The following is a 17466-nucleotide window of genomic DNA, read 5'->3' on the forward strand; positions in this document are numbered from 1 at the left end:
AATAGCCAATAGCTAATGTTTAACAAAATATATTTTTTTTAATTTTGCAATAATTTTCCAACGGAAAATATGGTTGACATTAGATTTCTTGAGTTTTTTAAAGGTCCAATAAATAAACAAAATTTTATTTATTTTTTCTTCACGGATAAAAAAGAATTCCGAAAATCGTGAACAAGCGTTCATGAAAATTGAAACCACGAACAAAGTGTTCAAATTCCATGCTACGTTTTTCAAAAACATACCATGAGATCTGAACACTTTGTTCGTGGTTCCCAATTTCATGAACGCTTGTTCACGATTTTCGGAACTCTTTTTTCTCCGTGTTGTTGGGTGTTTTTGAAACCATCAGGGTTATTCAAAAACACCTAAAAGCTTTAATTGAAATTTTTTTTTTTGGACCTAATGAAAAAAAGTCCGGATTTGTCCCTTGGCCGCAATTTTCTCTTGTACTTTTGACAACAGAAGATCGAAAAACTAGGCAACCATTTGTTGTTTATTGTTGTTTATTTACATTTCCAGTTGTAACTGGACTTTCACCCTTTACCATTGCGGTTGACAGCTTAAAGACAAACGACGACCTCGGCTGGCTTTGATCATTTTGTTTGGCAATTTTAAGTTTCCCAAGCCGAAATCAGAGGTTCTTTTTTTTGAAAAAAGGTACAACAATTTTATTTTATTATTTTTTTCTTGCTTTTTGAGTTTTTTGAAACCGCCTTGAGTGAGATACATTCAAAAACATCCAAAAAGCAAAATAAATTTATAGGATCACAAAAAAAACATCTAAATTAGTTCGATCGATAGAGCAATAATTGAGTGTGAAGTTCAAGTTAGTGGAAATTGCCAAGAAATTGCCTTATATACTTTAATGAACAACGTGTCGCCTTCAATTACGGGTTTTTGTCTCTGGAATTTTGAAAATCGGGCCAATAGTTTTTGAGAAACAGCCTAACAAAGAATTCGAATCGATGAATATTAATTATTCTAAGATCACCTAATTAGCCTGTCATTATCTATTCAAGATATCTCAGAAACAATTGGTCCGATTTTCAATGTTAAAAAATGAAACTTATGAAAAATTTCTGATCTTTTCAATTAAAATAATTTCAGCATTTTAAGTTCAAGCTTTACATTTGAACAGGTCTACACATAGATAATTTTCCTAATTTCATAGTTTGAACCAAATTATATATTTTTTGAAAGATTTTCATTGAAAAAAAAAAACAAAAAATTTCACGTAAGTTTCATTTTTCAACATTGAAAATCGGACCTATTCAAAAATTTGTTACTCAGGTGTGCTCTTCTTATAAGAATTATTTTTAAAATGTAAAAAAGGAAAAGATATCAAAAATTCAAAACGGTACATTTTAACATAAAATTTGTTAAGTTATTTTTGATTGCAAATTCGGTTTTGCTTTAAATATTTATTTGATTAATTTGTTTGTCCAGGTTTTCGATATTTCCAAAAAATATCTACAGCAATTTCCCACGAAAACAACATGAAAGAAAAAAAGTGCTCGGATCGGGCTCAAAATTTTTCTTGGGGTTCCCTGACCGAAATAATTAGACCCGTATTTTTTTTTGTTTGGCAATTAGGGTGACCAACGCCGTGTTAGGGTGGTCTGAAAAATTGCCATTTTCGTCGATTTTCGCAAACATCGCATTTTTCGAAAAATCATAACTCCTCGCCATTTCAACCGATTTCAATTGTCTTATACGCAAATGACAGGTGAAAAAATGCCGTTTTGATAGTGTCTAACCAAAATGCGGATTTTATTTTCAAAAAATCATATCTCGGAATCCTGGTAATGAACTCCTCCCATTTTTCAGTATGCCCGGGGAATCCAATAAAAATATTTCCAGACATAGGCTCTTTGGTCCAGATACCGTCAAAACGGCATTTTGAAAAATCAAACGCCCTTTTTATATGTTAGGCTACATTTTTGAATATTCTTACTTTTTTTCTTCGAAAGGCCAACTTATTACCTTTCATTTGCGTATAAGATAATTGAAATCGGTTGAAATGGCGAGGAATTATGATTTTTCGAAAAAAGTGATTTTTGCGAAAATCGACGTAAATGGCCATTTTTTAGACCACCCTAACACGGTATTGGTCACCCTCTTATGGCCAAACAAAAAAATACGGGTCTAATTATTTTGGTCAGGGAAACCCCAGAAAAATTTTGAGCCCGATCCGAGCACTTATGTTTTTTTCATGCTGTTTTCGTGGGAAATTGCTGTATATATATCTTTTAATCCAGATTTTGCACCATCACGTACTAAGGCTCAGAAGATGTATTTTTTGTCTCCATAAGGTCAATGCAAATATTTTTCAAAGTTTTTGTACTTCGACTCTGGCTGAGTTGAGTAAAAAATATAATAATTGAAATTACAAGTCAGAATTTCAAAATTCCAATCAAAAAGGCATTTGATATAATGCATTATACACCCGTACAGTTGATATCAGGGTTGCGAATGAGCGAGCGCTCACGGAAGGAGTGCTCGCTCCAGCTGGAGCGTGAGTTTTTATCAGGTAGCTCGTGCTCGCTCACGCTCACTGGAGCGTTTTGCGCTCACGTGAGCTGGTGAGCCAAAGTAGGTAGTTGTTTTTCCCTGTTGAAGCATCTGCCTGCTTGAAACGAAGTTTCTAGAACTATCTCAGCACAGGCAGCAAAAACAAACAAGAAAGTAGTCAAACAAACAAAAGTAAGCAATGAAATGGATTAAGTCGGAGAACCGAATTATACGTTCTATTTTAAATTAAAAATTAGTCAAGGGGCAGAATGATTCACTCTTGAGTGAGCTAACAAAGAGCTAACTCATTCTTAATGTAAACATTCATTGACGTGAAGAGATGCACTGATATGTACAAAAAATTGAATTAATTGACAAATTATGTTTATTTTAAGTTTTTTGAATCCGACCTCAAGCGGTTTTAAAAACACTAAAAAAAGTAAAAAAATAAAATTTGTGTTAAAACCAGCAGTAAGCATTATTAAAGTTGTAATAATCAGTCATATTCGGAACATTTTAGAGAATGTCCATATTCAAAAAATCATTTATTGAATCTGTAATTGAATATTTTCAGAGGCTTGGTAGCGGAAGTGTTAAATATAATTTACTTGAGAGAAGAGCCTCCCTTTATGTGGTAAAACAAAACAATGACAATTTATATTATTTAATTCAAATGGGTTATTTCAGGTTTCACGATTATGCGCGACCGGGACATCCTGAGCAGTGCATCCTTTTCAAAGAATTTATGAATTATTTGACTTTCCTCCTACTACTCTTAGTTTACGTTCACTCTTTTCTTCGTTATATTTATTCATGTAAAATCCTAATTAAATTCTTCTACCTTCCTATTTTAAAGTCTTATCGTCAATTATTTTTTTAACTTTAACTATCTTTATCATCCTGCTTCTGTTCTTTATGCGTCTCCATTCATAACCAAATATTGTTTTCAGCAGGGTATGCAGGTAACTCATTATACATTTAATATAAATGAATATAAATTATGTACTATTACACTTAACACACCCTACACAACACCACTGCAATCATAAATCGGAGCGTTTGGTACGGTATGTCCACGCATCCCTCCTCCCCTGTAGATTCTGTGAAATGTGATCCGTTCTCAGAATCCTCTCTGCGGTAAACACAACGCAGTAGGGCTGGCCGCTTTAATTTTTGCAATACATTTTCGGGTGTTCTCGGATGTACTGCAATTATTAATATTGACAAGAAAAGTGCTTGGGGCGTAATCTAATCACAAGACTTTCCAGCATGCTTTCATCGGACTGGCTGCGTTTGTGTTAGATTAGATTAGATTAGATTAATTCAAATGGGTTATTTCAAACATTAGCAATTTGGAAGTTTTTTTTGTAAAAAAGGAACTGTTTCAACAATTTTACCCTATTTTCTAGAATGAGAAAGAGAAAGATTAACTTTATAAAAAATGATCAGCCGTTTCCAAGCACTGAACGATTTATTAAACGGAATGACGTTTTTTAATTGTTGCTCATTCTGACCCGCACGCTGGAAAGGTAGTCAACAAACTGTTTAGGACCATAAAACAGTTTAATGTTATATTTTAATCAACCAAGCACATAACATTGAATCAAACTTACCACAGCATAAATCTTCTTGAATTAATTCATTGTTTTGTTAGTTTTTATAAGGTTTTCAGTCATTTTTGTTTACGCGCTCACACCTTTCCCCTGGCAATTGTCTCTGCTTGCCTTAACTATTATTAAGGTAAGGCCGATTAATTCGAAAATATTTACATTTTCAACTCTGACTGTAGGTCTCCAATGATTTGACCCTTGCCAATCCAATTTACTATTCAAAAACATAGTTAATTAAAATAAGCTATTCCAATTAATATATAAAAAAAGTTCCTGAGTGATGTTTTCCCTGACATGCTGCGCCTTAAGCAAAAAAAATAAACTAGTATTGAAAAACAAAAACTTTCTCAAAAACGAAAAACGATTCAATTCGCGATGCTTCCAAAGTGAGCGCTCCGTGAGCGAAAAATGAGCGCGAGCGCGAGCGTGGCAAACGCGAGCTGAAAAAATCGGAGCAAACGTGAGCGCGGGCGAACGTGAGCTAGCTCGCGCAGCGCTCCTCCTCACGCATGAGCGAAAAGTGAGCGCTCACGAGCGTGTGAGCGCGTGAGGATCGCAACACTGGTTGATATGCAATCATCAGTCTTAAAAAAACTAACTTAATCCACCTATATGGTTGGAGCCTTCCTCACAAGAATGGCTGTACACAAGTTTCATCTATTTTTTAGATCCGGCTTCATAAAAGTACATCAATATCACTTAAGAGGCCAAATCTCGAGACAGGGTTGCCAGATCTTCAATGTTTTGGACTCGTTGGAAAGGTCTTTTGATAACCTAACCAACAATAGGTTGGATGGTGGATCCGGACATAGTTTACATACATTTAAGTGAGATCCGGCTTCAAAAAAGCACATCAATATCACTTAAGGGGCCATATCTCGAGACAGGGTTGCCAGATCTTTAATGTTTTGGACTCGTTGGAAAGGTCTTTTGATAACCTAACCAACAATAGGTTGGATGGTGGATCCGGACATAGTTTACATACATTTAAGTGAGATCCGGCTTCAAAAAAGTACATCAATATCACTTAAGAGGCCAAATCTCGAGACAGGGTTGCCAGATCTTCAATGTTTTGGACTCGTTGGAAAGGTTTTTTGATAACCTAACCAACAATAGGTTGGATGGTGGATCCGGACATAGTTTACATACATTTAAGTGAGATCCGGCTTCGAAAAAGTACATCAATATCACTTAAGAGGCCAAATCCCGAGACAGGGTTGCCAGATCTTCAATGTTTTGGACTCGTTGGAAAGGTCTTTTGATAACCTAACCAACAATAGGTTGGTTGGTGGATCCGGACATAGTTTACATACATTTAAGTGAGATCCGGCTTCAAAAAAGTACATCAATATCACTTAAGAGGCCAAATCTCGAGACAGGGTTGCCAGATATTCAATGTTTTGGACTCGTTGGAAAGGTCTTTTGATAACCTAACCAACAATAGGTCGGATGGTGGATCCGGACATAGTTTACATACATTTAAGTGAGATCCGGCTTCAAAAAAGTACATCAATATCACTTAAGAGGCCAAATCTCGAGACAGGGTTGCCAGATCTTCAATGTTTTGGACTCGTTGGAAAGGGTTTTTGATAACCTAACCAACATTGGGTCGGATGGTGGATCCGGACATAGTTTACATACATTTAAGTGAGATCCGGCTTCAAAAAAGTACATCAATATCACATAAGAGGCCAAATCTCGAGACAGGGTTGCCAGATCTTCAATGTTTTGGACTCGTTGGAAAGGTCTTTTGATAACCTAACCAACAATAGGTTGGATGGTGGATCCGGACATAGTTTACATACATTTAAGTGATATCCGGCTTCAAAAAAGTACATCAATATCACTTAAGAGGCCAAATCTCGAGACAGGGTTGCCAGATCTTCAATGTTTTGGACTCGTTGGAAAGGGTTTTTGATAACCTAAACATAAATAGGTCGGATGGTGGATCCGGACATAGTTTACATACATTTAAGTGAGATCCGGCTTCAAAAAAGTACATCAATATCACTTAAGAGGCCAAATCTCGAGACAGGGTTGCCAGATCTTCAATGTTTTGGACTCGTTGGAAAGGTCTTTTGATAACCTAACCAACAATAGGTCGGATGGTGGATCCGGACATAGTTTACATACATTTAAGTGAGATCCGGCTTCAAAAAAGTACATCAATATCACTTAAGAGGCCAAATCTCGAGACAGGGTTGCCAGATCTTCAATGTTTTGGACTCGTTGGAAAGGTCTTTTGATAACCTAACCAACAATAGGTTGGTTGGTGGATCCGGACATAGTTTGCATACCTTTAAGTGAGATCCGGCTTCAAAAAAGTATATCAATATCACTTAAGGGGCCATATCTCGAGACAGGGTTGCCAGATCTTCAATGTTTTGGACTCGTTGGAAAGGTCTTTTGATAACCTAACCAACAATAGGTTGGTTGGTGGATCCGGACATAGTTTACATACATTTAAGTGAGATCCGGCTTCAAAAAAGTACATCAATATCACTTAAGAGGCCAAATCTCGAGACAGGGTTGCCAGATCTTCAATGTTTTGGACTCGTTGGAAAGGTCTTTTGATAACCTAACCAACAATAGGTCGGATGGTGGATCCGGACATAATTTACATACATTTAAGTGAGATCCGGCTTCAAAAAAGTAAATTAATATCACTTAAGAGGCCATATCTCGAGACAGGGTTGCCAGATCTTCAATGTTTTGGACTCGGTGGAAAGGTCTTTTGATAACCTAACCAACGATGGGTCGGATGATGGACCCGGACATAGTTTACATACAGTTAAGTGAGATCCAAATATATGTGAAAACACATTTTTATACATAACTTTTGAACTACTTATCGAAACTTTAATCTGTATAAAACTCGATCTATGGGACCCTAAACCAAGTCGAATGCAACAAGTTCGGGTCAAATCGGTTCAGCCAGTGCCGAGAAACATGAGCTAGTTTGTTGGTCACATACATACATACACACACACATACACATACACACACACATACACACAGACATTTGTTCAGTTTTCGATTCTGAGTCGATATGTATACATGAAGGTGGGTCTACGACGTTTTTATACGAAGTTCATTTTTAGAGCAGGATTATAGCCTTACCTCAGTGAGGAAGGCAAAAAAGTAAGATCCGACGAATAAAAAATGGGAAGACATGTTTTTCGATTTTTTGTAAATTGTTAATTCAATAAAATTCAAAAGATTATTTAGTCAACCCAAAACATGCCAAAAAGTTGACTGCGCATAAACTTCCATTGAAAATTTGAACTTATTTGAAAAACATTTTTTTGCCCCTGATTTATAAAAAACATTAAATAAAACTTGCACCAGTTTAAAAACATAAAACTAACTTAATCCACCTGTGTGGTTGGAGCCTTCCTCACAACAATGGCTGTACACAAGTTTCATCTATTTTTTAGATCCAGCATCCAAAAAGTACATCGATATCACTTAAGTGGTCATATCTCGAGACAGGGTAGCCAGATCTTCAATGTTTTGGACTCGTTGGAAAGGTCTTTTGATAACCTAACCAACGTTGGGTCGGTTGATGGACCCAGACATAGTTTACATACATTTAAGTGAGATCCGGCTTCAAAAAAGTACATCAATATCACTTAAGAGGCCATATCTCGAGACAAGGTTGCCAGATCTTCAATGTTTTGGACTCGTTGGAAAGGTCTTTTGATAACCTAACCAACAATAGGTCGGATGGTGGATCCGGACATAGTTTATATACATTTAAGTGAGATCCGGCTTCAAAAAAGTACATCAATATCACTTAAGTGGCCATATCTCGAGACAGGGTTGCCAGATCTTCAATGTTTTGCACTCGTTGGAAAGGTCTTTTGATAACCTAACCAACAATGGGTCGGATAGTGGATTCGGACATAGTTTACATTCATTTAAGTGAGATCCGTCTTCAAAAAAGTACATCAATATCACTTAAGGGGCCATATCTCTAGGCAGGGTTGCCAGATCTTCAATGTTTTGGACTCGTTGGAAAGGTCTTTTGATAACCTAACCAACGTTGGGTCGGTTGATGGACCCAGACATAGTTTACATACATTTAAGTGAGATCCGGCTTTAAAAAAGTATATCAATATCACTTAAGGGGCCATATCTCGAGACAGGGTTGCCAGATCTTCAATGTTTTGGACTCGTTGGAAAGGTCTTTTGATAACCTAACCAACGATGGGTCGGATGATGGACCCGGACATAGTTTACATACATTTAAGTGAGATCCGGATATATGTGAAAATACATTTTTATACATAACTTTTGAACTACTTATCGAAACTTCAATCTGTATAAAACTCGATCTATGGGACCCTAAACCAAGTCGAATGCAACAAGTTCGGGTCAAATCGGTTCAGCCAGTGCCGAGAAACATGAGCTAGTTTGTTGGTCACATACATACATACACACACACATACACACACACATACACACACACATACACACACACATACACACAGACATTTGTTCAGTTTTCGATTCTGAGTCGATATGTATACATGAAGGTGGGTCTACGACGTTTTTATACGAAGTTCATTTTTAGAGCAGGATTATAGCCTTACCTCAGTGAGGAAGGCAAAAACACGAAAATTGAAAAAAAATAGGAAATTAAATTTTATTGATAAAAAGATAAATTGAAATTCGGATTTTTTTCCGTGTACTATTTCTTCCAAACCCACTGAGAATTTTGGCTCGAGCCTCGAGTCGATCTGGCTCGAGATCGAGCCTGAATTGAGTCGAGGCTCGAGCCAAAATTCTCAGGGGGAAAAGTCCTAATAATAACCTACAACTTTGCCGAAGACACCAAATCGATCAGAAAATCCCATCTAAAGATACAGAATTTCATACATTTAACTACCCATTTTGTAACCCCCAAACAAACGAAAAACGAATGATGCAAAATGGCCCCTTTTGACAGAGGGAATGCATGTACAATAGGGTGCCCAGAAAAAATGACCGGAGCAGGGGGAATCATTTTTTTGGGTTATTTTAAGCATCTGTGCAAATTTTGAGCGAAATCGGTTGAGATAAACCCATTAATAACCGAGCCTAAAGTTGGTGAAAAAACTGTTTTTCATACAAAAATGACTTTATTTCGCTAATAACATTTTAGGATCGAGCTTTACAGCTTTGGTATGTTCTACAAAGTTGTAGAGCATTGAATTTCCAATGAAAATCTCACTTTTGGGAATATTTGGATGGAAGTAGCGCACCGTGCAGACTAAACCATATACAAATTGGATTTTTCATACATTTTTCCGATTTTTTCCATACAAATTTCACCCCCGAGTATCAATGGGTAAATGTTGACCGATTTTGCTCATATTTGGCCCAGAGTCCTAAAATAGCTCAATAATCAGCTTGTGGAGCGAGGTTTTGAAAAAAGTCCCATATTCTGGGTACCCTAATGTACAAAGTTTCATCCAAATCAAAAATTTAAAACTAGCGAAAAATTCACTTGAGATGACGATATGAAATAAGAATTTGTTAAAGAGTATTTCAAATTCTGAAGAAAATTCGAACTAATTGAAAATTGCGCAACCACGCACAAAAACATATAATATTGAAACAAGTTGAACATGTTTTCACCCAGAAATTTCTGTCCACCAGCAAAAACCATTCTTCTTTTTGTCCGAATCCAACCTCCCAAAACTTTTTCCCTTCATCACCACCAACTAAGCCTTATCAATCCCATTTACGGCAATTGTCGTTAATCAAAACATCGACGATCCCCCGTTCTCAACGGCGCCGTCGACAACAAAAGCCGGGCTATCTCCCTCGAAACCCTCGAGTAAAAGCCTTACACACCCTCTTTAGCATCCCATTTCCAGGTCAGTTCCAAAAAAAATCCCTTTTTTCTGGAGTTCAATTTCGACACCACCCTCACTTATTCACACGCAACATTTCCTCTATCGCAATGAGATCTCCCCACGTGGAAACGGTAGTCCAAGTCGTCCAAGTCTAGTCACAACACACATCTGTTCTGGTTCCTCTTCCAATTCAGCGTGAACCGCGTGTTTTGAGAGGTGAGTCACTGCTGGGACTGGTCAAAGCAAGCCGGCACTGGATGACGTTCATCGTCGCGACGTACTTTCACCACCCCCGGACTACTACAATGAACGTTTCCACCCTCGCCAGAGGGGTGGGTTTGGCGCGCTTTTCTCCTCCTGCGTGGCTACTGCGATGAATTCGGCTGAGGGGAAGCACGTGGTGTTCACGATTTTTGTATGCCAATTCCTAGACGGGGGTTTTCCGGCCAGGATTCGGCACCAGGACCTTCAGTAAGGTTTCGACGCCGGGAAGGTGAAGGTTCGTGTTGGTCGCTCCGTCAGAATCCAGGACATTTGGTGGAAGAGAAGAGTAGGGTGGGAGTGGGTGGAGAAAATTGTATTTATATTTTCCTTCGTGGAGGAGGAACGGAAAAAAAGGACGAAGAAGTTCAAGTTAAGGACTGACGGAGCGGTGCGTACGTGGTTGAACTGCACAATTTTCGCGTTTTATTTTCGGGGCTGTGTTTTGGCTGCTGACGTGATGGAAAACGAATTTTCCCGGTGACACGAGCGAATCGTCATCAATTCTACCTCTTCGCTTCTCCGTTTCGGCGAGACACGTGGATTACCCCTCGCCAGACGGATTACTCACCTGCCCAAGGATTACCAGTGTGTTCAACTGTGTGAGTTTATTTTCCACCTCAAAGTGTTATTTTCTCGACGTGAGTCAAAGATTGGCCGGGAATTTTGAGGAAAATACCTTTGCGTGTGCAAGTTTTACGAGTTTGTACGGGAGAAAAAAAAAGTGTTCTCAAACAAGGTGAATCACCATCGAAGTGAAACGAAACAAGTGTGAATATTGGGAGGGCGCAAACGAAACAACTTTTCATCAGACACGAGGATTACCAGAAAGGATTACCGCGAGCTTCATCGACGATCCGGAGAAAGCACCAACTCATGCAATAGGATTAAGTGGATTACCGAGCTGGATTAGGTGAAAAGTTTCACCCCGAAAAAAGAAAAGAAAGAAAAGCGTGAAAAATGATGCTGTGATGAATTCCGCAAACATCGATTAAAACCACTGTGCTTGTGAGCAATTCTCTGAGATTTCGGTCATTCGATTTTTTCTGTATTTTTTAATCCGGCTGAAACTTTTTTGGTCCCTTTGGTATGCCCAAAGAAGCCATTTTGCATCATTAGTTTGTCCATATAATTTTCCATACAAATTTGGCAGCTGTCCATACAAAAATGATGAATGAAAATTCAAAAATCTGTATCTTTTGAAGGAATTTTTTGATCGATTTGGTGTCTTCGGCAAAGTTGTAGGTATGGATATGGACTACACTGAAAAAAAATGATACACAGTAAAAAAAATTTGATGATTTTTAATCTAACTTTTTGTCACTAAAACTTGATTTGCAAAAAAACACTATTTTTAATTTTTTTTATTTTTTGATATGTTTTAGAGGACATAAAATGCCAACTTTTCAGAAATTTCCAGAATGGGCAAAAAATCTTTGACCGAGTTTTAATTTTTTAATCAATACAGATTTTTTCAAAAAATCGAAATATTGGTCTCAAAAATTTTTCAACTTCATTTTTAGATGTAAAATCGAATTTGCAATCAAAAAGTACTTTAGTGAATTTTTGATAAAGTGCACCGTTTTCAAGTTATAACCAATTTTAGGTAACTTTTTTGAAAATAGTCGCAGTTTTTCTTTTTTTTTAATAAGTGTCCATGTTTGCCCATCTTTGAAAAAAATATTTTTGAAAAGCTGAGAAAATTCTCTATATTTTGCTTTATTGAACTTTGTCGATTCGACCCATAGTTGCTGAGATATTGCCATGCAAAGGTTAAAAAACAGGAAAATTGATGTTTTCTAAGTCTCACCCAAATAACCCACCATTTTCTAATGTCGATATCTCAGCAACTATAAGTCCGATTTATAATGTTAATACATGAAACATTCGTGAAATTTTCCGATCTTTTCGAAAAAAATATTTTCAAAAATTTTAAATCAAGACTAACATTTCAAATGGGCGTAATATTGAATGTTTGGCCCGTTTGAAATGTTAGTCTTGATTTGAAAATTTTGAAAATATTTTTTTCGAAAAGATCGGAAAATTTCACAAATGTTTCGTAATTTAACATTGTAAATCGGACCTATAGTTGCTGAGATATCGACATTAGAAAATGGTGGGTTATTTGGGTGAGACTTAGAAAACATCCATTTTACTGTTTTTTAACCTTTGCATGGCAATATCTCAGCAACTATGGGTCGAATCGACAAAGTTCAATAAAGCAAAATATAGCTTTTCAAAAATATTTTTTTCAAAGATGGGCAAACATGGGCACTAATTTAAAAAAATGGAAAACTGCGACTATTTTCAAAAAAGTTACCTTAAATTGGTTATAACTTGAAAACGGTGCACTTTATCAAAAATTCACTAAAGTACTTTTTGATTGAAAATTCGATTTTACATCGAAAAATGAAGTTGAAAAATTTTTGCGACCAATATTTCGATTTTTTGAAAAAATCTGTATTGATTCAAAAAATTATAACTCGGTCAAAGATTTTTTGCCCATTCTGGAAATTTCTGAAAAGTTGGCATTTTATGTCCTCTAAAACATATCAAAAAATAAAAAAAAATTTAAAATAGTGTTTTTTTGCAAATCAAGTTCTAGTGACAAAAAGTTAAATTAAAAATCATCAAATTTTTTTTACCGTGTATAATTTTTTTTCCGTGTAGTCCATATCCATACCTACAACTTTGCCGAAGATACCAAATCGATCAAAAAATTCCTTCAAAAGATACAGATTTTTGAATTTTCACATATCATTTTTGTATGGACAGCTGCCAAATTTGTATGGAAAATTATATGGACAAACTAATGATGCAAAATGGCTTCTTTGGGCATACCAAAGGCACCAAAAAAGTTTCAGCCGGATTAAAAAATACAAAAATTAAAATTAAAGAAAAAAGACCGATTCCGTAGAGAACTGCTCTTGTGTTATTAAGTGAAAGTAAGTGTAAATCCCATTTTCGAAAAACTTCCCTCAATCCACCCTTTTCCCAAACCTCAACCCGTGAAAGCGTTTACTTTTCGTGTTAGATTAAACTTTTCCTCTCATTACGCAAACCGCACAAACCACCAACATATGAAAATCATCACACACACACACACACAAGATACAGAGAAAATTGCTTTAGTCCTCGACGTCATCACAGTCGGTTCACTGGGTGGAAAACGAGTACTGATTCTGCTGCTGCTGTTGTTCTGGCTCTTAAGAAAGCACATTGCACATGAAAGTTGCACGAGATGAAAGTGATAGTGGCGAGGAAGAGTTTCTCCCCCCCTAAGCAATGGGGGGTTATTATGTTCTGGGGAGTTGTTTGGTGGAACACTCTGGACTCGGAAAGCTACAGAAGGCACAAGATGCGCATTGTTTGTGTCTGTTCGGGTCTTCGTCGTGCTAATAATGCTAAGTGAGGATGCAATTTCAAGATATTGTTTAGAACGGACAGAGTGGACTCCGGTTGGCTGGAGTTTGGATTTGATGTGGGGTTCTTCTGGAGAGAGTGATGAAAAGAGTGAATTACAGTTTCAAGCAGTTTCGAGAGTGTCTAGTGAAAATCAAGAGTTTGGTGTCATCTTCTGTGAAAATTAAAGGGTCTTGGTCTTGGCAAAGTTTCATGTCGATTTTTATTGAAAATTGTATTGTTTGTGCTTTCTTGAAATAAAATCGCATAGACAATTTATATCAAAATAAATATTAAAAACAATCCTTCCAATAATGAAGTTCCAACATGAAATATATTGCTAAATTTTAAATTTAGGAACCACAGATCGAAAAAAACGTACAACTTTAAGAAAAAAATGTTTCATGAATGTATTGATACAGATCCGATAATCGAATCATGAACAAATTTTGTTTTCATTTTCTTGCTTTTAACAGTCAAGTTCTGCGACCCAATTTTAGTCAAATTTTACTGGTTGGTTGCTTATTAAATTGACAAATTCGTTTTTTAAATATCTCATTAACGCCATTTTTGCCGCAATCTGGGATTTAAAATTCTAAATCATTTTAGTGTAGTTAAAGGTGCACACTGCACAGCAACCAAGGAAATTTTTGTCTCCTTATTCAAAAATTGTAAAACTTACGTATTAAGTGTTGCATTAAATTAAATGAAAAATGTGATTTTTAAAATAGGCAAGCTTTTTTTGTAAACTATTGTGTAGACACAAATGATGAAAATGCTCTGGTTAATGTGCACCGTTGATGAGTAATACAAAAGCTTGATTTTTTAAAATTAGACAAAAAAACATTCTTGGTTCGATTATCATAGCTTTCGAATAATCAAGTCAGGACTGTATTATTGCAAATATTCGTCATAGGCATAACTATATCTAATATTTGGAGAAAAAGTCATCGCATTTGAAATTTCGATTTTTTCCTGCCTCGATCTCATCAACTTGCCCGAGAGTCATAAGTATATAAATAACTTAAATCGATTATTTGGAATTCATGATTTTCTTCAATTTTTAAACATTCTCCTTTAAACCCAAAAACATTTAATTTTGACCATATCAAAAGCTTTGACTTGAAATTTTGAAAATATTTGTCTTCATCGGATCGAGGAATTTCACAATAATTATAGAAAAAACTTCATTTTCCAATAAATTTTTATTGGAAATATCTAGAAAACAGTACACGATATCAATATTTATGTAAAGTACTTTTCGATTGCAAATTTGATTTTGCATCTAAAAATCAAGTTAACATAATTTATTCGCCTTTTTTCCACGTTTTTCAAAAGTCATGTTTTTTTTTCAAAAACCTAGCAGCGCTTTCAATTTTGTTTTTACTAACATGAGCTCAAAAAATTGCAATTTTGTCATCTTGAACAAATCCAGAAAATGACCAGTTCGCAATAATTTTTTTTTGTGAAAATGTTATTAAAAAAAAGCTATATTTTTAAAGAGATTCAGAAAATTTATTCTCAAGATACAGATTTTAGAATATTTTAATAGCCTTTTTGTATGGACACTGGACAGCTGTTAAAAAATATGATAACTAGTATGAACGAACTAATGATGCAAAATGGCTTTTTTTGGTCATAAAAAAGTTCACATAAAGTGAGTGCATAATTGGCAAAGGGAGCGCGTGGTCGTAAAAAAAATATTCGGAGTGAAAAGTGATTTTTTTTTGTGTGTGCCTTTTGTTTCGCATTTTTGTCGTGAATTGTGCGTTGCGAGGAGAAGATTATCCTCTGAAAATGCAGCGTCATCAGTGCATAATTGGCAAAGGGAGCGCGTGGTCGTAAAAAAAATATTCGGAGTGAAAAGTGATTTTTTTTTTGTGTGTGCCTTTTGTTTCGCATTTTTGTCGTGAATTGTGCGTTGCGAGGAGAAGATTACCCTCTGAAAATGCAGCGTCATCAGTGCATAATTGGCAAAGGGAGCGCGTGGTCGTAAAAAAATATTCGGAGTGAAAAGTGATTTTTTTTGTGTGTGCCTTTTGTTTCGCATTTTTGTCGTGAATTGTGCGCTGTGAGGAGAAGATTATCCTCTGAAAATGCAGCGCATCAGTGCATAATTGGCAAAGGGAGCGCGTGGTCGTAAAAAATATTCGGAGTGAAAAGTGATTTTTTTTGTGTGTGCCTTTTGTTTCGCATTTTTGTCGTGAATTGTGATATAGTTTTCGATAAAAACGATCCGAGTTCGTTAGGTTTATCGTGTAACAAAATTATTTTGATTCATCAAGAACGTCGTGTGGTGCGCTAGTCTTTTTTGTGTTGAAAAGACCTTCCCATAGCTCCGTAGCTCGGAGGGCTCGACGTCGGTTGTTTGTGTGTTAAGCCCTCTCCATAGCATCGTAGCTCGAGAGGCAACGAAAATCAATACCTTATCTAGCTAATAGAAAGAAGATATGAAGGCACTTGATGATTGAGTTCGTCGCGTCTATTCCGTAACAAATTCATGAACTAAATGATTATATAATTAAAAATCAGACTACGCTATCATTGCCGCATTGCGTTTAACACCTCATACTATAAACAAATATTATTTGGTTTTATCTTTCCACAGCCGGCTGTCTAAGATTAAACCATTTCATTAAAAATTTAACAACAGTTAAACGGGAAATGTCTCATCCGCAGCATCCGATTGCTTGCCTTGAGAATAAAACATAATACCTTTCAACAAACACTATGACTTTGGGTCGCATCATCATCTTCTATGATGAATCCTGACCAAACACCCTATCCTACTAAACAATTTTCAGGTTTCTGGCGCTTGTGGGGTGTAAGCACAGAGTAAATCAGCTGCCCTAGTAGCAACCTGCGCTAACTAACATTCCTGTCCCTTAAAATCGAGATCTACAAACTGACATGGCGGGCGCCGTTGGTGGCCAATGACTGTTACCTATTCGCAACTGATCTTGCTTTAGCAATCATGGTGTTTTATCTTTTCAGCGCATTCATACATGCTGTTGATAAGGGAAACACCACTAGATCGTCGAAGCCTATGATCAGTAGTGCTGAAAGGATATTACGGTTCTGTTCAGCAACGGAGGGGCAACCATGGGTGATCTCTCATGCTCATGCTCATGCTCATAAAAAAGTTCACATAAAGTGTTATCTAAACAAATAAAAATACAAAAATCAAAATTTCTAAACAATTTTGATCTTTCTTGTGACAACTGCTCCCATACTGTTTACTTTTCAGAAGTTCAGTTGTTTTGCAATCATTCATTAGTTTTCAAAAAAAGAAAAATTTGACGAAAACAAAAAAAAATAGCGAAAAAACACTTTTTGCAATACAAAACATTGAACATATTCAAAAATTTAAAAGATTTTTAAATCAACCCAAACATGATAAAAATGATTTTAAACGGAATGCATTTTAAATCAATTTCAGTTGAGTGCACTTAAATTTCCATTGTGAAAGATTTGTGAAAACTTATTTTTTTGCCCCCTAATTTTTCGGGCCAACTTTGAAGAGGGGGGGTGACAAAAACTTTAACTAAAATTTTTACCAGCCTAATGTCACTGAAAAAGTGCTCAAAACATTAAAAAGTTAATTTCCAAACTTATTCATATTCTTTGGCCAACGAGCTTGGCTTAAAATTGTTCAAATTAGTGATTTTTATTTAAAAACACAAATGTTAAAAAAAGTTATATTTGAAGTTAATAAAAAGATGGCAAATATTGCAGTGATTAGCTTAGCTATTTTTTTTAGAAAAAGGGAAGGGTCTAGAATGCAATATTTTAAATTGTTTTCAGTCGGTATCATTTCTATTTCCATCGGTATTAAGGTT

At 36.0% G+C, this 17466-nt stretch overlaps 1 protein-coding gene across 6 annotated transcripts in view; it reads left to right on the forward strand.

Annotated features, from left to right (window-relative positions):
• LOC120418014 (protein sickie) overlaps positions 1-17466 on the forward strand; it is a 295005-nt gene that overhangs the window by 45074 nt on the left and 232465 nt on the right. For 4 of the 6 annotated variants that reach the window (XM_039580265.2, XM_039580303.2, XM_052708392.1 and 1 more), the window contains exons 1-2: positions 10562-11230; positions 13152-13170. The exons of 1 other annotated variant lie outside the window; for it this stretch is intronic. The gene's annotated coding sequence lies outside the window, so the exon portion shown is untranslated. Of the gene's footprint in view, positions 1-10560; positions 11231-13151; positions 13171-17466 lie in introns of those variants that run through there. One more of the 6 variants, XM_039580280.2, reaches the window with a different exon arrangement.

This window comes from Culex pipiens, chromosome 2 (genome assembly GCF_016801865.2).
Source record: "Culex pipiens pallens isolate TS chromosome 2, TS_CPP_V2, whole genome shotgun sequence".
Classification (NCBI taxonomy): Eukaryota; Metazoa; Arthropoda; class Insecta; order Diptera; family Culicidae; genus Culex; species Culex pipiens.